General features: G+C 34.0%; 1 protein-coding gene and 1 pseudogene across 1 annotated transcript in view; one reads left to right on the top strand and one right to left on the bottom strand.

Moving 5' to 3' along the window:
* LOC102887144 (ubiquitin-conjugating enzyme E2 E2) overlaps positions 1 to 24,201 on the bottom strand; it is a 256,130-nt gene that overhangs the window by 130,053 nt on the left and 101,876 nt on the right. The window lies entirely within an intron of this gene.
* Positions 1,321 to 1,439, top strand: LOC112476083 (annotated as a pseudogene).

Genomic DNA, 24,201 nt, shown 5'->3' with positions numbered 1-24,201 from the left:
CTTATGTCAGAGAAAGGAGCTACAAATAATTCCTTATTTGTAGAGAGAAAGCTATGATTAACCTTGTGTTAGACTGGAACTGGATATTACTATAAGTAAGTGGCTTTATATAGAGAAATAAGACTGATTGTATATGTGTATACATTATATGTTTCCTACCTCGGTTTATGAAAGGGCCTAGAAGCAATTATGGTACCACTGAGTACACTTAAGTGCCCAGATCTTGGTTTCTAAGTCCTAAACACCAATAAAAGGAACTAGGGCTCCTCTAGAGAAAGAGCTGGCTTCTGAACGGGGAGCAGAGGAAATATGGGATGTTCCTGAAAGATCCTGTGTGCCTGAAAGTAAGGAAATGTTAAAAAAAAAAAAAAAATCATGGAAGCATATCAAAGTGCAGAGGAGCTCTCAGTGGCCAAACTGGGGACAATCTAAGCAATGAGAGCAATGGATTATAATTCATAGAATAAAAATAAATATTCAGATATAACTAAGTAAATAAATAGGGAAGAAGGGAAAGCTCTTCCTTGCCATACAGAACTCCCAATTATACATGTAGAAGAAATGACAAATAGAGACTCACCATTTGAGAAACAGCACAGTAATAACTGTTTCTGGCGAGAATCACCAGTTAGTGGAAGATATAGTATGATTATAAACAGGATAATTACATAGTCACAAAGTATCTCACTACAAGATAATAATTACAAGGGGAAACACAGTAACTTTAGAGTGGACAAAATGATACCTCCTTAACCAAGTGATCAAAGTAGACATTATTAATGAGACATATGGATATTATGAACTTACTGATACAATGTACTGAAAAGGACACATCACTTTGTTGGTTTTCTTGCCAAAAATTTATAACCTGAATTTAAACATAAAAAAAAAAATCAGACAAACCTAAACTGAGGGCCACAGTATAAATTTACTGACCAGTATTCTTCAAAAGTATCACGATTATAAAAGATGAACAGAGGAACTGTGCTAGATTAAAGGAAGCTAAGGAGATCTGACAACTAACTGCAACTACGGGAAGCGGGTGGGATGCTCCTGAACTGGCTCCTAGACCAGAAGAATGTCAGGACAATTAACAAAATTTGAATAAAGGTCTGTAGATTTTGGTTAGTACAGTCAATATTAATTTTCTGATTTAGTATTTGTATTGTAGTTATATAAAATGTTAACATTTTAGAAAGTTGAGTGAGGGCACAAGGGAATTCTCTGTGGGCATACTTTGTACCATTTTTGCAACTTTTTAAGTTTGAAATTATCTCAAAATTTAAAAATAAAATTAAAAGTTAAATAAAAGAGACAGAGGTCTATGGCCATGCCACCCTGAACAAGCCCGATCTTGTCTGATCTCGGAAGCTAAGCAGGGTCGTGCTTGGTTAGTACTTGGATGGGAGACTACCTAGGAAGACCAGGTGCTGTAGGTGTAAAAAATAAGGGATTGTAAACTGACAAAGTCCTTGCAACCTGTGAGGTCAACCAAGGGTTGCCTCGTCTTAAAAAAAAAAACAAAAAACAAAAAAACAGAGCCCCCAATTTAAATATTTTCTTCAATTTAATGAGGGAGAAAAGATGATTCAGTGGGGTTGGTTTTGTTAATTTTAATTTTGCAATATGCCCTATATTTGTTATAATTATAAAACAATGATCAAAGCATTAGCCAATTTTGGAAGCATTTACTGTGAAAGTTCTCCACGCTGATGTCAAAATTCTCCATGGTTTTGACACATACTTGTTTTTCTTGGTTTGTCTGAGAATATTTACTTCATTTGAGGATTATTTTAGTCTTTCTATCCTCTTCTGAAACATTATATTGGGAACAGGTATATTTTTATTGTGTTAACATCATGTATCTTCAAAATACATTCTTAAATTACCGTAAGTGTGCTTTCTGAAATGATTTAATTTTAACTTAAAATAATCATACTAGTCAAAATGATTGATTTAATGTTTGCTTTGGTTATTTTTAATTATTCAAATAATTGGAAATTTTGAAATATTTATAGAAAATACATTAAAATGAAAAGAAAAAACATTAAAAATCTTTTAAATATTTGGATAATACTGTGAATTTTCAGTCATTAACCTTCATTTAACATGTGGATAAGCTTAAGCTCACAAGCTTAACTGTTTTACCAGGGTCATATAGTTAACATTTTGGAGGTGACATTTGAACTTTTGTCTGTTAGGCTCCAAATATTCCCACAATACTGTAATGAATAAATGATACACACATTCTGCTGAATTTCTGAAGAGCCATTAATCTAAATTTTTTCTTTTTATCTATTTGGTAATAAGGTTTTTGGAGTTTAAAACTGTCGAAATTAATTTATATTATTAAGTTTTTACCTAAAAATGCATAGGATTTATAAGCTGGTTTTGGTCAAATCAGGAAAAAAAATTTGCATCTACAATGTACCATATACTTCTTGTGAAGCAACTGCAAGTGACTATTATGTTCTTGAAAAATAAATATGAAATCTGAACAGCTGATGATTATAAAAATAATTATAGGGTGTCATTATGAAGCATATAATAACACTGAATCCTTCTTAAAATAAACGTACTTAACTAGACTAAAATATATGTTTTAAAATGTTATACAGAGAAAAAAAGACATAAAAATATTGTTTTTTGAGGGAAAGATGCTAGATTGCTGCATGGTGGGAATTTTTTAAAAACATAATGAAATCACCACTCCTGGAAACCCTTCTTGGCCTGTACTGTAAATAAATTTCCTCATGCAGTCTGCAAATAAGTCAAAACAGGGAAAATTGAATACTGGAAACAATGAGTGTGTTTGTTAATCCTCTGGAAAAGGATGATTAGGTTAATGGGATCTTGAGAGCAGATATAGACCATTTGTTTACCTTCTGTCCAGGCAATGCACTCTTTGCATCCTATTCTAATTCCTCAGTTTCTACACTTCTTTGTCTACGATCTTTTCTCCCCCTACCAGGAGTGAGGCATCAACACCAGAGGAGAGTTTTACCTAGCTTCTTTGGAAACACTTCTGACTACACAAGTGAATAGGTCAAATTACCTTCATCAACAAAAAGGATGAGTGTTCCCTTTGAAATACAGACCATGGTTCCAAGAGTATTATCACAGAGTAAGAGGCCTTTCATTGTGGAAGTGGATATGAGTCTTCCTAATAGCCTAAAATTCCATTTTTCCATCCGACTGAAGCAATAAATATTGGAGGTAAGACTACAGACATAGGGAGCAGACTGAGAAGCCACAAATTATCTTATTGGCAGTGATGTTAGTTGCAGTAACAATGGCAAACTTTTACAGACCACTTCCTGTATACCAGACACTATTTTAAATGACTGACATGAATGAATTCATTTAATCTTTATAATCTTAAGTACTAACCTTATCCCCATTTTACAGATGAAGATACTGAGGTATAATTACTCAAAGCTACACTGCTGAGACTGTACTTGTAAGGCACTGTAGGTCTCATTTTGGACCTAGGAATGCTGCTAGTTTATTTACAATACATATAATTTTCTAATTGTGCCCTTCACCTTAAATATTAAAGGTCACAAGCTAAACATTTAGCATAGGTAAGCTTAGGGATAAGCCTACATTTTAGCATCTAAACCAGCTGACGGCTGTGAATAAAAATTAAAGGTAGTATTTTAAAACCTTGTTTCCCACAGCTACTCTTATCTGCATAAACTATATTCTAAATCATGATCTTTTTCCTTTTCTTTACTTTCACTTCCTCCTTTCCTCCACCCACTTTTTTCTTTTTCTATAAATGGCTCGATAATTTTAATAGTGTTGTCAATCAAACTATTTGTTTGTAAATATATATAGCCAAATTTTCTTCCTTATGAAAAGTAAACAACACTTAATTGTATATCATTTTATCTTAATTCTCAAAAGGAATCAATGAGATGATGCAAAAATTATGAAGATACCAAAAGACTTTAAAGACTAATTAACTATGTGTATACAGCTCCATAAAAAAACCCAGTAACGGATAGTAAGGGAAGTGAAAGAAAATAAACATTTGTTGACTTCCTGCCTAAGATTTAAATGTTTATATAATTTACTGTTTACAATGAAGACTTCGAATTTGAAATGTCAAATTTGGTTGGGTTAGTAGGGGAGGAAAGATGTTAATGAAAACACTACTTCTCTTTAGATTAAAAGGGGAATTTAGGTATCATGGGGCACGTGTCTTAGTTGATTTACTATGCAGTTTCTTTAGCACAAAGGTATAAAATGTTCTTCATTAATCTCTGAGACTTTGTGAACTATACTATGGTCATAGACTAAATTTTAATGTTACATAAAGCATGCCTCTAGTTATAGAACATAGTGCATTCCATAGTGCGCCAGTGCATTTATTTATAGTCAACTATATTATTTATTCATATGTGTATATTTTTAAATTTCTGACTTGTTCTTGATACCATGAATACATATTAAAATATTTTTCAGCGGAAATATTATAGAATGTAAATTAATATTTAGCATTGGCCTGAGTTGAGGTAAATTTACTAAAAAAAAGGAAGGAGAAAAAAGTCCTTTAATAAACTTTAAGGCCAAGAATAAATTTTCATATTATTTTCTCTACTTCACAATTGTGGGAAACCACAGAAACCAAGACCTTACAGTTTTTAAAAACAATAGTATTTCAGGACAAATTATAAAGAGAAGCATTTCCTTTGGAGAACTTTTCTCCCTTCATTACTTGTTACTATGGTTAAGGAACGGTGCTTATGCTTTTGGTAGCATAAGCCTAGTTGTCTAACATGAAAAAGTATTTTAAAAGTTATTCTTTATTGGATTTTTAACCGGTTTTTATGTTATAACCCTACATGTTAGTTTATATGTGTGTAAATGAATACGTATACAATGAATATTGCTTTATTTAAAAATATCTTAATTAAGATAGTAAAGGTATTAACATTCCTGTAAATAAAAAAAGAAATGGGAATATGCTCATGACTTAGTGTTAATTAAAAAAAAGATTCAAGACCTTGTAATATATTCTATTTTTAAAAAAAGCTTCTTAAGTGAACATGATTACTTTTGAAGTAAACTTTTGCATACAGAAAAGTGCACAATGCTAAGTGTGCAGTTTGAAGAATTCTCTTAAATTAAGCACATCTGTATAACCACTATCTAGAGTAAGAGAAAATTCACTTTCTCGTATTCCCTTCAGTCACTGCCTCCTGCCTCCTCCAAATAGCCACAATCTGGGACTTCTAACACCATTGGTGAGTTCTGACTTTTTGGACGTTATATTAACAGAATTACACAGAATGTATTCTTTTGAGCCTGATTCTTTTGCTCAGTATTGTTTGTGAGATTCATCCATGTTTGTGTAGTTGTAGTTTATCATTTTTATTGCTGTGCATTATTCCACTGTGCAAATATATCATAATTATCCATTTTATTTTATGGGCACTTGAGTAGTTTCCACTTTGGGCTTACTGCACTTATTACTTTTTACACTTAAAAATGGACTGAAAAATCAGAAATGCCAAAGGTTTTCAAATGAACGGCCTTTAAATTGGCAAACGACTTACTATGCTAATTACTCCAGAAGTTTTCTACTTTCTTATGCTTTTTTACCCCAGTTCTGATTTATCACTAATGTGCAGATTTGGGTATGTCTAACTATGTTATTTTTATTTTTAACTTACTTTCCTTCAAACATTAAGTACTTTGATGTATTTGGTTCAGAGATTTTCGTTTTCTTTTAACGGGTATTGTCATTTTACAATAGAGGTATCCCACTTAACTCTTTTTCCAACCTCAGAGACACTTTAAAAAATCTGCAAAACAATGTCAAAAAACATTCTGATAAATTTTCCCAGAGGTCACATATTGGGCAACTCCTGCTGTCTGTAATAAAGAAACCAAAAGCGCATATAAAAAGCCTCAGAGCCACAATACTTCTTACACCTTAGCAATTAATGTAATTTTGGGCAGATTTTACGAAGCAAGCTAATGCCTTAAAACTGTTTTTGTTGTCTTAACATAAGTGAGTATAATCTCCTCCACAGCTATCATCACTTCCCACTGTCTCTCTGAGTTGCTTTCCTGCAGGATCCCGCTGCAAGAAATAGTGAATGGATGAAGAATTGAGAATTAAAGTATGGATGTTAATGAGATAGCATAGGGTGAGTTAAGCGATAAAGTCTAAAGAAATGCAGAGTAAGGGCTGCCTATACACCATTGGAGAGAGTCTTCACAGTAGGAGCCTAAACAAATTATTAAAATGTGATTTAAGCATATTAAAAGAATACTTCTTAAAGATAACTCTTTAAAGAAAAAATCTAATTCTCTTTTATCTTTATTCCAGTCTTGTAGACAAATATTGTTCTGCAACTGTTAACACCTGTCTCCTCCTCTAGAATGAGCTTGAGGGTGGGTGTTGTATTATTAAATTTTGTGTACCTAGCACTTAAGTGATCAATAAATGTTTGATGAATAAGAGAATAAATTAATAAAATGAAAAAAGAATTTTTGAAAAATAAAAAAGTTTGTAAAGTGTTACTGTTCTGAATTCAACTGCAGACCCTCCCCAAGTCTATAATCTTGAATGGTGGAAAAAACCGAGTGAAGAGATCCTGGAACAGGACAGAAATTTTGCCCTTGAACTGGTGTCTGTCAGTGTAGCTGCATTCATTTGCACAGGACTAGTTCTGCCTCTGATTGGTTTAACCAACTGTGATTAACTTGATTTTTGGAGACTAGGTGCCTACAAGTGCAACTGACCTTTGTAAACTGAGTATAACTGTGCTTGTAGCAAATAGAAAATTAAATATTTTAGCTACACACTGGGAAGTAATGGTTAGGTCAGTGCACTCTTGATGACTGCTTTTTAGTTATTCATCCTCTGAATACCTTGTATTAAACTCCTAGTGGCTATTAAAATTTGGGACTGGTTAATGAAGACAATATTTTACAGAGTTCGGCAGTTCTCAGCAACTAAATTCAATATATATATTTTTGTCTTTTTAATTTTGTTACATATCATTTACTATATGTAGCTTGAAAATATGGTAAAACATTCTTCAGAATTTTGATAACAATAATTATCACAAACACGTTTTTGTTATTATGTAACTAAAAATGAACTTAAATTCCATCTTAACTTAATAGCACTGATTATTCAGAAAATTAACAGTCATGGAAGAAAATGGGTACAGAAAGAATAAGTCACTGAAATTTTAAAAAATTAAATTACAGATATCAAAAATTAGAAACTACTAAATTGATAAATTGTTTTTATTGTCATGTTAAACATTTAAATTACCTTAATAAAACATTCTTCACAATCCGTTCTTTAACAATTGCTGCTATATATTTGATTAATAAACAAATGAGATATGGATATTCTGATTTTTGATTACTAAAATAATTTCTTTCATTCTTTTCAATTCTGTATTAAGGTTAGTAGAGCCTCAGGTATTATTTGGGTAGGAAAGTGATAAACTGACACTAGAATACCAAGGACGAAAAATATCTCCCCAAGAGCACCCAGAAGCAACTAATGGTTTTCAGCCTCTGCTGATCTAATGGATCACGGTGCTATAGCAGAAAGCAGTTCTGAGTGATTCATATGTTGTTCTATTGGAACACATTCCATTCCCTTGTAGTTTTTAAGTATCACTAACTTTGGGTTTCCCTTTCCTTAAAAGGTAGTTTCTAACAATGTTTCTTTTAAAGCTAATAATTAATAGTGAGAGAACTGGCAGCCTGTTGAGTTTAAACAAAAGTCTTTTGTAAGACAAAGAAAAATAACATTCTTTTTTGATTAAAATAAAATACTCAGTTATGTGAAAATCTGTCCTACATTTGTTAAATGACTTCAGTTGAGTTGTTAATATCTTAGAATACTAAAAGATTAGTACCTTCACTTATAATTAACCTACTGGGTCCAGATTTCACTTTCAGATACTATCATCGCATCATCATAGACAGGTTGAAAATGACATTTTCCCAACTATCAAGACACAAATTTCAGCGAAATGTTTTTAGCTGTCAAAGATGTGCAAGCTGTCCACTACTTGAGACATGATGTCCTTCTGACTGATTACTAGTGAAATTTTAGACATACAAAGGATATGTCTAAAAGTATAAAGGCACTGAGTATTTCACTAAAGACCGTAATGCACCATATATTAATTAATAAGATGTTCTCTTACATAGATATGATGCCTAAACTGTACTTAGTGGTGTTTTTCTTTAGCACCAATAAAATTTTATTCACGGCAGCAGAAAATCATGGAACTTTTTCATGTTTTCAGCATGTTTCTTTTATTTTTTTTACTCATCACAGAGTTGTGAACAATCATGGAGCACACACTACTATTTCCTTATTATAGTCTGGAAAACTTGGTCTATTCCTGAAAACTCCTAATTCAATTTACTTTCTGAAGGTGAAAAAGAAGTCACATATGAGCCGCCGCTGGGTGCTGTGGGTACTAAAGGACTGTAATCAGAGACTCCTCTCCTTTGGAGTGGTAACCATTTGCCGACGGTCAATCAGTACTTAGAATACGGTAGCTTCTTAAATGTTTTCCAGTGCCCTTTTCATTTTTAATCATACTATTCCACTGTTTTTACTCCACCACACCCTCATGCCCCTCCTGTCATTAGGACTACTCTTAATTTAGGAACAGGCTGAAATCATTGCTAGGGATGGCACTGAGTGCAGGGAGGCTTAGCTTAACTTTAGAGTTGAAAGTAGATTTTTTTAAAATCCAAAGCTTGTAAACCAGGCTTTCAAGTGGTTAAAAGGTTTCCTGAGAGCTTCCAAGCTGAATTTTTACATAAGAAAAAAAAAAAATTAGGAGGTTAACTGTATTATAATCACAATGAGAAGAATAATTCCATTCCTTTCAGGTTACAGGAGGATTGAGGTACATAAGAGATTCAGAGTAGATGAGCCCAGGTTGCAGACGCTGCCTGGATCTTGAGGAGGGATCGAATCTCCCTCATTCTCCCAGCTTTCACACAGAACCCTCAGAAAGCTAAAGGGTAATTCCTAAACTTTCACGCCAGTGCTTGGCATCTTTGGGGGAATGGCCTGTAAAAACCACAAGACTTTCAGAAACACCTGTTTGGGACAAAGTTCTGTGTCCCTCATGGCGCAGTAGTAACGGAAAGATGAAGTATGAGGGAGGTTTCCCCAGCTAATGGGCCAGAGGGCTGTTTTTATAGGGTTCCACACACTCCAAGACAGTGCAGAAAAAGCAACTAAGAGTTTCGAGGTGCCCTTAAAGAGTCAGGAAGTGTTGAGAAGACTGCAGAACTGAAACGTTGTAAGAGTGAGGAGAAGGCAGTTGAGTGCAGATTTCTTACGAACAGAGAAAACTGAGCACCTCTTCGACCTCTGGCATAGCTTTCCTACTGACTGAGTGGTGAGTCAGGATGAGGCCTGAGGACCAGAAGTCAAACCCATTAAACACCTCACTGGAAGGACAGTAGAGGAGCAATACTTTCCCCTACACTCAAATACCAACTCAATTAAAAAGGGAAGAGAGAACCCTACTGAAGAGCAGACATGTTTATAAACTGAATAGTCAAAAGAACGTGTTTTAAATGAGAGAATACTGAGATACCTTTTTAAAAAGCAAGATTGAGTATTTTATATCATGATTTGAAATGGCAGCCTGTAACTAGAAAGAGATCAGTTTAGAAAATAAAGTTACTTTTTTTTTGCACACCCTACATTGAGATTAGCCAATTTATACATTATGCTAGAAAATGTCATATTTATATAGTGTCACAATCTCCATGGAAATCAAAATATTCCTGATCTATAAAACTTGTATTGCATGAATAATACTGTGACTCTTCCTTTTTCTATAGCATTACTCTTATACGATAAAAAATATCATGCTATCATTCTTGTCTCTGTTTACTGACCGTATAAAACAATGTATGCAATACATACATTCCCTCTAAAACTACATTAAGAAAAATTTAGCTTTCATGTAATTGATCTAAGATTTTCTGAATTTTATTGTTAGATATTCTGCCATCTCTTAATATATGAAGCTGCAAATTCTGAACAGCAGAGGTAGTCTCTGGATTGTCCTCAGGACCAGGGGAAAGCAGTGAGTCAGAAACCAAAAGAAAGAAGGCCAGGAAACAGGATGGTATATACCCAGTGTAATCAGGTGATCAAGAGTTTAAGCCAGACAGGCACCTATAAAGCAAGAGTCGCTGGTAACAAATAACTGTTGGTTGTGATGTAGACAAATCTTTCATGCTCATTCAAAAACAAACCCCAGAGTTGCACAGTGTAAATCTGCAGTTAGGTACCGTTAGGTAAGTGAAAGAGGGATGTGAGTTTAGGACTAAGGCAACATCCTGATGTCTATGGTGGTACATTCTGACACTAACTGCAGACATTCCTCTTTTATGTTTCCTGAAAACTCTTCTTCAGAATTTACCTTTGTTTATTTCATCTCTTCTTATACCCAAGTATATTCCTTGACTTCACCTCTTTGTTTTAAATAACACCCCAAAAGCTTTCCTTTACTCTTTATCAGTATCCTTTCTTGTGTAAAATTTTTGCCTGAGACTACTTTCAGAAAACCTCATATAAACTCCAAGTAGCTTTGGGAACTAGCCCGTGGTGGAAGAACAAACATTAAATCTTTGTTATCAATCAGGATTGGCTAAGCTATGCTGCATAACAACATCGACATTTTGGTTGTTTAACACAACAAAAGTTTATTTCTCACTATACATATACGCTGTACATCTGGGTGATTTTCCTGGTCTACAGACTTCCATGTTGGTAGTTTACTAATCCAAGCTGCTTTGATCTTATGGTATCCTAATTGCCACAGCAGGGAAGAAGAAAGTGGAGGGTCTCAAACTGGCAATTAAATGCTTTGACTGGCTCAAATCCCACTGGCCAGAAATTATCTATTGGTCTGTTCAACTGCAAGGAGGAAGGAAGTATAATCCTTCCTGGGGCCGGTAGGAATAGAGAACCAGAATGGATCAATACTAATCCATACGCACACTTAGCCTAGGCAATGAAAAGTTTATGTGCTGATTATTAACTTCTGAAAAGCAAAAAACTGTAATATGTCTGTTACCCTAAGTGTTTTTTTTTTTTCCTTACCTGTTGTCTTATCATTTAAATCCTTCTTCTTAAGGGCTAGTTATCATTTACTAAGTCCTGAGAATGCCATTCCACGGAGAAGTGTGTATATGTGTGTGATTGTGTATATGTATGTACAATACGCATAAGATTTCAAGCATACCTATAAAAAACACTTAAGTAATTGATTCCTTTTCAATTCCCAATAGTATCCAGTATAATGAACAGATTTAGGATAGGAATTTTAAAAATAGGTCTTAATTGTATATGTGGAATTATATTCCAAAGAGGATTTGAAGAGTCTGAGACCATAGTGTCTTCATTAAAGCCATTAATTCTACATGAGAGCTCTCAACCAACAGGTACACTTTTCAGAAAATAAACATATTAAATGGAAAAATAACTAGAGAAGCTGTAGGTGTATCTCTTGGGCAGATTTGACTCTAGCGACACTACCTTACTCTTAATGATTCCTAAATATATATCATCCTAATCATTTGGGTAGAAATTCCTCATCTGAAACTGCTGCATCTTTAAAGACTGAAGGAAATCTATTTTAAAAAGCTATCAGGACCACTTCAAAGAATATTTATATACTTCAGGTAGCCTTTTGATATTGTTAGGGTTTTGAATTAGCTAGTAATATTTTATATATACATGGAAAGTTCTGTTAAAATGTCCATATGGTATACAATATTGTACTCTGCCTTGCTGAAATGTCTAAGCAAAATAAATACAGTGAACTGAGTTTTTAAAAATAGTTTTGTGTATCATGGTTCATACAATTCATTAAGTCCTGCCAAGAAAATCAGTGTAGAAAAATCTAATATTGTCACAATAAAATATTCTATATAACAAACCTCTTTAAAATAAGTGGTAAAAATGAGTTTTGAACAGCTCCACCAAAGATATCAGTAAGCACCTTTGCAAATAAAACCTGATCTAATAGTAGAGACTTTTATCTTATGATTTTTTTTAGAATTTGCTCTGTCAGAATCAAATTGATATACTTGTTCTACAACTATAAATTACAAAGTAATTTATTAAATTATATGGTTAAAGGCAATCATGCTTTCTATTTTGCTTCTATCTCTTTTATTTAAGAAGTAGCTGTCAGAATATCACAAGGAACTGAAAATAAGTCTTTACCTAAATATGTTTCTAAAGAAAGCAAAAAAAGTGCATCCTATGCTTGAAATTAATGTGCCACAAATGAACATAGATTGAGTGCTTAATTGTATCAAGGCATGGTAATCTATTTATGATACACTATATTTCATTTACTTCTACTGTTACCTTATGAAAATTGAGGCTCAGATATATTCAATAAATTAATTGGCTGAGGGCTCTAAGTAACAAAGGCAAAATTCAAACCCTTTTCACTATACTCTGCTCTGAGATATGGAGTTGGGGTGAGAGTGTCAAGGACAAACAGAATAATCAAGAAAGAGCCATGATCTGATCTCATTCTACATTTAGCCTTCTTTTTAACTAATCAACATCATAAGCTTACATTTCTTTCAGAGGTTTTTTTTTTTTTAATGCTGCTTTTTTCATAGACTTTTTTTTTTTTTAAGTTGGAAAATTACTACTTCGTGTTTTTGCTCGTGTTCCTTGTACTTTCAGGACTGCGGTGTTGCTCAGGCTAGTGGCAAGAGTGCTAGTCCTATCAGATCTAGTGTAGCATCTGCTTTGAGAAACATTTCCGGCAGGTTTTTAGAGTGTGGACTGATACAGACAAGTTTGTACCAGGCAGTAGGTTCTGGAGCGATCATCTAGGTTCCTCAGGCCTGCGTCAGATATAAATGGGCTGTTGTTAGCTCAGTGTACCAGTTTCTTTTTCTAAACAAAACACTATGTACTTGTTCCCCCTGTTGAAATTAAATGAAAAGTAACTTCTGAATAACTTCTCGTGACCTCTATATCTGGTATCTGTGGACTTTGGAAACAGCTCTGATGGTAGCATATTTGAAATGGACCTTGATCTACAAAATAAACATTTGTAGTAGGTTAAAAGCCAATACTTAAGATATATAACTTTTCTTTTTTGCCTTTCTCTGGACATTGCAAAATGATGTTTTTATCTTTGTGTAATTCTTGCTAAGCACTAAGATATTTTTATTTTTAAAACATAATTAAGCATTTTAATTACTTTAAAAATTATACCCGTATCTTTTTTTTTCAACTACAGTTGACATTCAATATTATTTTATATTAGTTTCTGGTGTACAGCATAGTAGTCAGACAATTACGTAATTTATAAAGTGATCCCTTCCACCTCAATTAGTATACTTGCATCTTGAGGACATTTTAAGAATTTGGAATTCCAATATATTTAGAAAGGGGAAATTTATGATGTATAAATAATGAAATTAAATATGAATTGGCTTTCTAAAATTTGAAGGTAGGAACAAATTCCTGAATCCTTAGGGATACCAAGAAGACTTCTGAGCTGCCACACAGCCAGCCTCCTCACTTACATCCAGGACTGTCCTCAGTGTTAAGGTAACTTAATGGTTTAACATGCTTGTTTAACTGGTTTTTCTTATCAACTTTCAGTTCTTCTCCCAGATTAGAAGAAGTATCCCCCACTGGGAAGGCCTCGCAGTAATGTATTCTTGGAAAGATCAACGTAAGCATTTGAGAAGCACTGGGAGGCATCGTTATTACAGCACAGAGTGATGATTAATGTTCCAAACGATGACCTCGAGTCATTCAAAAAAGTTTAGCAAGTATGGTTAGCTCATTTTACAAAGTAACAAAAAGAAAAAAAAGTGCTGTATTTTAGAAAGATTTCAGTTCCTTAAAAAAAAAAAAATTGTTGATGTTAAAAAAAAAGTCTGAGTCCTTCCTTCCCACCTCCTTCCTTCCTTCCTTCCTTTATGTAACAAAGATTAACTGCATTTCTTCTGTGGGCCAGACCTATACTGAATGCTGTGGATATAAAGATGAATGAAACATGCTCTTGGTTCTCAAAGAGTTTGGTGTGCAATAGTTCAAACAGACATATGAGCAAATAATTCAAATTCAAACAGCATTTTATTGGTTGAGTTCTAAATACTACTGGAGAGCAAAGAAAAAAGAATAATGAAATCTTCCTAAGGAGTTTGGGAAAGACCTACCAGGACCGGCTTCAGAATCATGGTGAATTTTCCAGTTAATAAATCATTTTCTAGTGGTATCAGATAATAAAGGAGGTATAACTATATTTGGAAAGATTACTAGTTGGGATTTACAATGGTTATTTCTTTGGCATTTTAGCCTATTTTGAATGAAAAGTAGTTTGTGGGAAAAAAAGTAAGTTATTTCAGGCTGAAGATGGGCCATTTATAAATTTTTTATGATGTAATTTGAACTCTTCAGAAGAAATTTCTTTTTGTTAGTTCAAGATATTGTTGGATATTCTTTATATAGATATAGAACCACTTTATATAAAATCATCTGAGTGTTAAACAAAATAATAGAGTATCATTTACATCATGTTATGTAATTTAATTTTTAAATAATTTTTATACAAACTTTATTTTATATATAGTAGGTACTTATTCTCTGAAGATAATTTCATGAAAAAAGGCTTCTAAAAGCAAAATCATTGCAAATTAGAATCAAACATTCGGAATTGTGAAAAATTAAACTAAAAACTAAAAAAAAATTTGATTTTAATTCAATTAAGAAAATCTGCACTATAACTGAAAGTGTCATAATTAGTAAAATTGTGAAAACAGTTTATTTTATTGACATAATTTTTTGTATGCTTGCTATTATTTTATTAGGTTTTACACTGCATATTTGAGTCTTACAGTATAATGCATCGTTTTTACAAAAAATATTAAGGTGCTTCATCAGTTTTTCTAAGGGCTTGTCTTAGTTCTCTGACAGTCAAACCATTCTGAAGAACTTATTCTGTCATCATCCTTGGTGGTTTTCTCATTTATCAGTGACTTGGAATGTGATCCCAGCAGTTCTTCATCATTGCTTTAATTCATTTTATGAAATCTTTTGAATGATTTCATTTCACTTTATGACTGGATTTGTCTTGTATTTGTATTTGTTGAGAAACCGATGTCTTTGATAGGAAAGGTGTGTGTGTGTGTGTTTGTACAGACAGACACTGGTAGTAAACAGACAAATAACATTTAAGTTAGTACTAATTTTGTAAGTAGTCACTTTATTAGTATTTTCATTTTGTAATGGTTTTTGTTATCCTACCTATTGGTTTTTAACTATAGGAACTTGTATGGATTAATATTTCTTAATTCATAACAGAACATTTAATTTAATCTCTTTTACTTATGTATATCATTATGTATGGAACTTGCTTTATAAAAATTATAATCCTAACACAGAAACCAGCTATATTAGAAAATGACAAAGATGATAATGGTGATGGCTGCCATTTGTGACATTCCTACTCTGTGCTACTTGCTCTAAGAGGCAATTTATATAGTAATCCTTCCCATAACCTAGCAAGGTCAGTGTTAATCATCCTGACTTCATGAATGAGGAAATTCACACAGGTGTTAAATGTCTTAAGAGTTAAAGACAAGCCATTCTAATTCTCAAGTTTGTGCTTTTTACACATCATTTTTCTTTGGTGTAAAGAAGCATTCACTCAGTTTTCTCTTATGAACTAAAAATATGGGGTTTTTGTACATGTAATTCAAAATAATTTTTGTGCATATAAAATTCCTAAAAAATTTGCTTAGCCCACAGTTGTAGGAACAGAATACATTTCTAGGTTTCCATACATTAGCTATTAAGAATCTTGTAAAAATTATGTTTCATCCTTGTTTCTGTTATTAAGATATATTCCACAAACACATACACAGCCTTGGCTTCAGCAAATTCAAAAGTCAAGATACAATGGAAGATGTGGAATTAATGAAATGGGATTTTAAAAACAAACTTCATAAAATATAGTAATGTTTTTTAAAAAACTGCTTGATAACATGAAATACCTCCAATTCTAATAGGTTATTATTAGTTTCAAAGAGACTAGTTCACCATTTTCCAATGTCTATTTAATGAAAAGCTATGACTGACACTGGAATTGTAGTTATTTTACAATGTATATTTTCTATAATCCATTACTCAAGAATACTAGAATTCAGATATACGAATGAGCTGAATAGAGGAAATATAGATATTTTAGTTTTTTATAACTGCAGTATCTGCAATTTCAGATACTAGTCTCAATTCATCCTATGGAGAATTTTCAGTTGTTTAAAGGTTTTATTTCTCATTCAAAGAGCAGCTTTGATCATGGCCTTTGGTCACAGATGCTGTTTGTGTTGTTAAAAAAAATTCTCTTCAACATCAAACAGTACATGAGGAAGGAGTCTAAAAGTAGCCCGTTAGTCAGGCACACAGAATTCTGTGGTCCCAAAAATAAAGGCCTTCCTGGAAAAATGCCTCTTGAATAAAACTTCAGAAGTTACTGCTTTATTGACTTGGGGTTTTGTTTTGCTTTTTACTGTTGTTCTCTAGCAAGTATAACTAAATAATGATATACTTCTTATACATCAGTTCCCAACCTTTCTGGTACCAGGAACTGGTGCGCCTATAAGAATCTAATGCCTGATGATCTGAGGTGGAGCTGAGGCGGTGATGCTAAAGCTGGAGAGTGGCTGCAAATACAGATGAAGCTTCGCCTGCTCGCCTGCCGCTCACCTCCTGCTGTGCGACCCAGTTCCTAACAGGCCACAGACCTGTAATTTTATGCATAGCCATAAGGTATCACTGAGATGTCTCTCAGGCTTATATCTTTTGTTTTCTTATATTTTCTCCGAAGAAAAATAATGGGATTATGCATTCTTTAAAGCTGCCAGTTTCTTGAAAATTACTGTTTCACATACATATCATCATGTTTTTGGTACAATATGTCCCCAGTGACTTGCTTTATTGCTAATTCTCACTTAGCATGTCTCAAAACTACCAAATCTGCTGAGGCAGTAAGCAGACTTTTTGGATATGCTCTTAGGAATGTGGAAATTGCCATATTTGAAGCCAGCCACGCAGCCATCATTTCTGGTTTTCTGCTTTAACACAGTTGTCCTGCATTAAAGGCAGGCATTAAGGTCCCGTGAGTAGCCTACTGAGGCAGTAACATACAGAAGGGAGAAATTTCATTTTGATCGCATCTAATGATCTTTTTATGCCCCAAAGCAGGACTGATCTTTTGTAATTACAGCCTACTAAGTGTAATTGAGGTGTATTCATATTTACATAGGTCCCTAATCCCTAAGCCAAGCTTCTACACTGGGAATTTTATTAATTTTAGGTTAATGTTATATAATCTTAAAAAAAAAAAATCCTCTTACTTTTTTTGCAACAGGTTTTACTTCTAGAACTCAGGTGCCATGAAAACAACCACTAAATAAATTTAGGCCAAAATGGAAATAAAAAGACATATCAACATATCTTAACTGGACACTAGATTTGGGCAAGTCTACAACTACTGGCCATCTTATCTACAAATGTGGTGGCATCAATCAAAGAATCATCGAAAAATTTGAAAAGGAGGCTGCTAAGATGGAAAAGAGCTCCTTCAAGTACGCCTGGGTCTTGAATGAATTAAAAGCTAAATGTGAGTGTGGTATCACCACTGACATTTCCCTGGGGAAATTTAAGACAAGCAAGTATTATGTGACCATCAATGATGCCCCCAGAATACATAGACTATCAAAACACTGAATATGGGCACATAGGTGGGCTGTGCTGTCCTGGATTGTTGGTGCTGGTACCAGCTGATGAATTTGAAGCAAGTATCTCCAAGAATGGGCAGACTCGTGAGCATCCTCTCCTGGCTTACACAGTGAGCATGAAACAACCTGTTGTTAGTGTTAACATAATGGACTCCACTGAGCCACCCTACAGCCATAAGAGATACAAGGAAATAGTTAAGTCAGCACCTACATTAAGAAAATTGGCTACAACACTGACAGTGGTATTTGTGACAATTTCTGGTTGCAATGGTGACAACATGCTGGAGCCAAGGGCTAATGTGCATTAGGGTTCAAGGAATGAAAAATTACCCATAAAGATGGTAATGCCAGTGGAACCAGGCTGCCTACAGCTCTAGATTGCACCTACCACCAATGCATCCAACTGACAAGCCCTTGTGTCGACCCCTCTGGAACATCTACAAAATTGGTGGTATTGGTACTGTTCCTTTTGGAGGCTGGTGTTCTCAAACCCAGCGTGGTGGTCACCTTTGCTCCAGCCAACCTTACAACTGAAATAAAGTTTGTTGAAATGCACCATGAAGCTTTGTGTGAAGCTTTTCAGTGAAACTTTTCCTGGGGACAATATGTGCTTCAATGTCAAAAACAAGTCAAAGGTGTTTTTGTGGCAACCTGGCTGACAGCAAAATGACCCACTAATGGAAAAAGCTGGTTTCACAGCTCAGGTGATTATTCTGAGCCACACAGACCAAATTGCTGCTGGCTATGAACCTATGCTGGACTGTTAAACAGTTCACATTTCTTGTAGTTTTGCTGAATTGAAGAAGATGATTGCTATCCAGGGAATAACCTAGAAGATGGCTCCAAAGTTTTGAAACCCGGTGATACTTCCATGGTTGATATGGTTTCTTTGCAAGCCCATGTGTGTTGAGAGCTTCTCTAAGTATCCTCTTCTGGGCCGTTTTGCTGTTTATGACATGTGACAGTTGCTATAGGTATCGTCACAGCAGTGGATAAGAAGGCTGCTGGATCTGGCAAGGTCACCAAGTTTGCCCAGAAAGCTCAGAAGTTAAATACCTGCCACCCTGTCTAAATCAATGGTAGAAGAACGGTCTCAGAATTGTCTCCACTGGCCATTTAAATTTAATAGTAAAAGAGTAGTTAATGATAATGGTATATCACAAAAGCTTCAGAAGTAAAGGAGAATGTTGTGTGTGTGTGTGTGTGTGTGTGTGTGTGTGTGTGTGTGTGTGTGTGTGTGTGTGTGTGTGTGTGTGTGCGTGCGCACATGTGTGTGCGTGTGCATCTGTGTAATGTGTGTGTGTGTGTGTGTGTGTGTGTATGCGCGTACACATGCGTAGGCAAGCGAGGGAGCGAGGGAGGGAAGAGAGAGTTTTAAATGACTAGTTTTTAAAATCTGTATTTTTAATGGAAACAACTTGACCAAAAATCCGTCACAGAATTTTGAGACCCATTAAAATAAAGTTTAATGAGAAAAAATATTCTCAAATCTTAGATATTTTATATCTGTTCCCACATCCTCATGTGGGAAATGGAAAATATAAGCTCTTATCCATTGTTAACCACTGTCTTAAAGCTGTGAAAATTTCTCCAAAATTATATCAACTCATTCACCAGAACACATTTCTGCTCTATTCCATGTTCTGTTTCCAACTTCTTTTTTTTTCACCAAAAGCAGACTTGTTTTTATCTTTGTTTTTAGTGATCCTAATGACCCTGCTTCTTTATCTTTTTCTCTTAACCTGTTTACATACCTCATAAAACTTTTTGCCTTTTCTCAGTTCTGTATTATTTTCCTAGCAGATTTACTTTTGTGTCTTTGTCTTATGTTTGTCCCTGTTTTGAATTAACTATGTAAACTTTTCTGTAGCAGTCTAGTGAGGAACAAGAGTTCTACAGACACCTATCCCTGCTACCTACCAGCTTAGAGTCAAAACAAAATGTTGAAATGGATGAACTATAATGGTACTTTAAAAAAAAACACTGACTAACTTTAAAACAAAGTAAATGCCATTATAGTAAAGACAATCTAGGAAGGAAATGACCTGGTACTATATATCTAGCCTTTCTGAATAAAGTATTTTAGGAAACAGAATGAAATTCATGAGAGTTAAAAGCTTTCTAAACAAATTTTACTATATTTTCATAAGAATGGATAGAAGTGTGCTGTGAAATGGTAACACATCAGGGAACTCTTAGAATGGCATTTTAACATTTAAGGACCTGGGTGGGGTTGTAGATAGAGGAAAGCTTCACCAGTGGTCAAGGTAGAATTACTGAATTTATTTGAATATAAATAGAAACTATATGTTACGTTCTGGGAATAGGAAGAAAAGGAGACGAAGAAAATCAAAGAATGCTTCAGTGGAAAATACCTAGAGGAAGATGAATAGGCAAATGAAAACTGTTGTTGAGGGTAGCTTTCTTTTAAAAAAGAGAGTGGCAGCAAAAAATAAATGAGGCTGTTTACAAAATTTTAAAAGGTTTTTAAAGATGGACTAGTGATTAGAGTGTGAATGACTAGCATTTTTTACATGCAATGACATTTACGACCAGTTGTGGACATACTTTAAATGGATTTTTTTGAGTTGTTAAATACCTATGCCCTAAATACAGAATAATGGATATTTTACATTTTTCATTCAATGACACTGACTGGTTCCTTATATTTTCTCAATTAATATATTCTCAAGTAGCAAGTTTTTTGCCAAGGCAACTATGTCAATGTTATTTAATTATTTACTTTATTTACTTATCCATAAAATAAGAGCTGCTTTTCATTTAACAGGATATGAGGGAATAGGAGAATTGTTCTCTAAAATATATTGGGGAGAGAAGGCAATGGGAGGCATTCGACAGCCTGTAATTTTGAAACAGATACGGTAGTTTATATAGAATTGGAAGTGAATTGAGAATAAGAGTCAAAAGTTCTGAATAGCAACAGTCGCGGCTTTGAGAGGATGAGGGAACCTTCTAGGGTGGTAAAAATGTTCAATACTTTGATCAGATTGTTAAATATTGGGTTGTTACTATATTAAAAGTCACTGAGCTATGTAATATATTGATAAAGCTTAATATTTGCACATTTTGCTGTATGTAAATTATTTTTAAGCAAGAAAAAATTCACTTGACTTCTAATGGATGCTTCAGATTAATATACTGTTTTAATTTTTCTTATTTCAACTAAAGATAAACTTAGTATCATCTCTGATGTTCATTTAAAAATGTTCTTTAAAGTAATACTCTAGGAAGAAAAACTAGCCAATATATTCCATTTATAACTGTCCTGAGCTGAAATTTCCCAGCACTAACCTGTTTCGGATCCCTGCTGTTGCTTCTGCACTATATTAGCTGGTGTCAGCAGGGGGTTAACAGCACTCAATTTAACCTTGCTATTTGTACTCTGTTTTGGTTTTTTTTCCCCCCTCATTTAACTTCCTTATGTGGATTCCCCATTTTAAAGATCATGTATGCACCATGGGGTCTGTACATTGAAAGACTGGTGCAGATAAGCACACAATAAAAGCACATTTAAAGATAATGTGGAGCTACAAGGACCTTTCTTTTTTCCTGGGAGCACAGAAGCATTGCTGTGAAAATCACGGGAATAAGAGAAAAACTGAGTAAGCCTACTCATGCTCTTATTTTTCTGAGAAGATTATAGACCTGTTTAAAATATGTAAGAATTACATTGTACTTGCAGCTAGCCATGGACAGAAGCATCTCACCAGAAGCACTTCTTTATTCTCCCCCAGACTGAAATTATAAAATCTATTATGGCCTGAGACCACATCCACTACTACTCTCCCAATCCCTCCCGTTAGCACCCCTCCCTTTACTTTTTTGGTCCTATTGTCCTGCAAATGATGAGCCCTTTTATTTCAAAACACAGTCTTCCGCAGCAGGATAGAGAAGAAAGGGTGAATTGAAGGGGAGTGCTTAAACCCCAGGCCTACCTCTTCCTCTTCCCCCACTCCCATCAAATCCTGGTTAACTCTAAAGAATCACTACTCTTACGAATAGTTTTTGTCTTTCTCTGAGTGGGTATAGAGTAAAACATCAGATTGGTGGAAATGGAAAAGAAAGAAGACTGGCTAAAATTCTGGCAACTTTGTAAGAACAGGAATAATGGGGCACGCTCCTGTGGAGTTTAAAGAGAAAGGAGAGCCCGGCTTTCCTGTTCCTTACCCCTCAATGCTCTACATTTCTGACCACAGATCTGCACAACTCCAGTACACTCTTCTCTTAGTCTGGAACCCAAGATCCCATTAGTTTCATCTTCCTGTTCTGGGGACATGAAGGCACCAAAGTGAAACAAACAAACAAACAAAAAAACACCTTCAGTGGCATGGAGTTGAAGGAAACCCAGATCTCACTGTATGTAGCAGGAAGGGGACATGCATTCCTGTTATCTCAAGCAGGGATTTTGAAAGCATTTCTCCAGAAATGTATTGCGTTGGTGATTTGGGAGTATAATAACCCAGATATTGTACTATAATATACAGTAGTCTACTATTATACTAGGGTGATATTAAATTAGGGTGAATACACTCTGGTTTACAGCTGTTTTCCTGGCATATTTATTTTTAATAACAGCATCCTTTTTCACTCCCCAAATATTTGGATGTTAAATAATATGGTCACTCTAGACATTACAAAAATGAACTTCTCTCAGGCAGATGGAGATTGTTTAACAAAAGCCCAAAAGGTAAACATAAGACATTAAGTATTTCAAAGTTAATGTAGTAGCAGTGATGTTTAAAATATTATAAAGGTAAATGTTCATTAAATGGTCTTCAAAATAAAATGCTCTTTGAGAAAAGGATTAACATTACTATGATATAATTTCTACACAATGCCTATAGCACCACTCATTCAATTAATATGAAATATCTACCTAATATTTAAAACATTAAGCCAACCATAATAGCATAAAAATCTTTATAACAGAATATTTAAACATTTCAATTAGGAATTTTTAGCTTTAATAAAATTAATTTTATTAATTTAAAATTTTACTTGTTCTCAGTTCTTTATAATCAAGCCAATAGCCAATATTACATCATAACCAATCATCATGGGCCTTCATTTGGAACATTTGTTTTTAACCCATGTTAAATACAGGAAACAAATATTTAGAAACAGTGGTTGACTTAGGATTTGATAAATGTTTTACATTTATTTCTTTTAATTTACCTTTTTAAAAGACATATAAATTATTCTACACATTTTAATGTATAGGTGTGACATTGAACTAGTATACATGCTTTAGTAAGAACACAGTTTATTTTCTGATTTAATACTAATCAACCATTGCTAATGTGCTATAAAATCCTACTTAAGAGAGATACTGACTCCAATTATTAAAGCTAATGGCCTCCAGTTGCCTATCTTGCCTTAGTCTAGGACATTAAGCATTCAGAACCCATAATTTAATTATCACCTGTTAATATTGGCTCTAAGTTCATTTCTCTCCTTTCAGGATGAAACTTCAGTGATGAGCCTATTAAAAAACATTATCTTCCTACTCAAAACACCAGCCTGCTAACTACACCTACAGTATACAGATCACAGCTCTGCTGAAACTTTCAAGATGAAATCTGCTGCCTCTTGCCTTTAGGGAATACTAAATAAAATTATTATTTTTTTCCATTTATCATTCAATTTTTAAAATCTCTCTATATTTTCTTCCTTTAATATACTTATATACCTTAAAAACCATTCAAGAGGTAGAGAGTTATGTTATTCTACAATAATAAAAGGCAAAAATAAAAAATCTACAATCACTCCTATTTGAACATCATAAAATGTAATGAAACATCACAGAATGTGATGCATGCAATAAGAGGGATAGCTTATCATAAAACCACATTGATATACACTGGAGAAATATGTGGTTCATTTACAGAAATTTATTAGAAACTTTGTCCCTTGTACCCTCCTGATACATGTACCATTCTACTGAAATGTAATTTTATCAGTTCACTCAGGGGAATCAAACCCTGGGAAGTCAATTTGTGCTAACCAAACTCACAAGAGATTGATTTATAAACTAGTAAAATTACTTTTTAATTTACCATGAGAACGCTACCTGATTCAAGAACCAGAAAAAATTCATCTGATGTTTTTGAGTTCCCACTACTCTCAGTGAAGGTACTACAATGAATACAAAAGTGAAAGCACTTAGTCCCCATTCTCAATGAGTTTATACTCTAGTGAGTGGGCTGGGACAACACTATATAAAATACAAGCTGGACTATAATAAATGTATGAGCGATATGTAGTAGATAAATTTATAGAAGTAGTCTCTTTCTACTAGATAGACATATTTAGGAAACCATGCTTCAGATGAATTTTTAGTATATACATTATAATGTGTATTTCTCT

Source organism: Pteropus alecto, unplaced genomic scaffold, assembly GCF_000325575.1.
Source record: "Pteropus alecto unplaced genomic scaffold, ASM32557v1 scaffold92, whole genome shotgun sequence".
In the NCBI taxonomy this organism is placed as follows: Eukaryota; Metazoa; Chordata; class Mammalia; order Chiroptera; family Pteropodidae; genus Pteropus; species Pteropus alecto.
The sequence above is the reverse complement of the archived record's forward strand: the minus strand, read 5'-3'. Positions and strand labels throughout refer to the sequence as shown.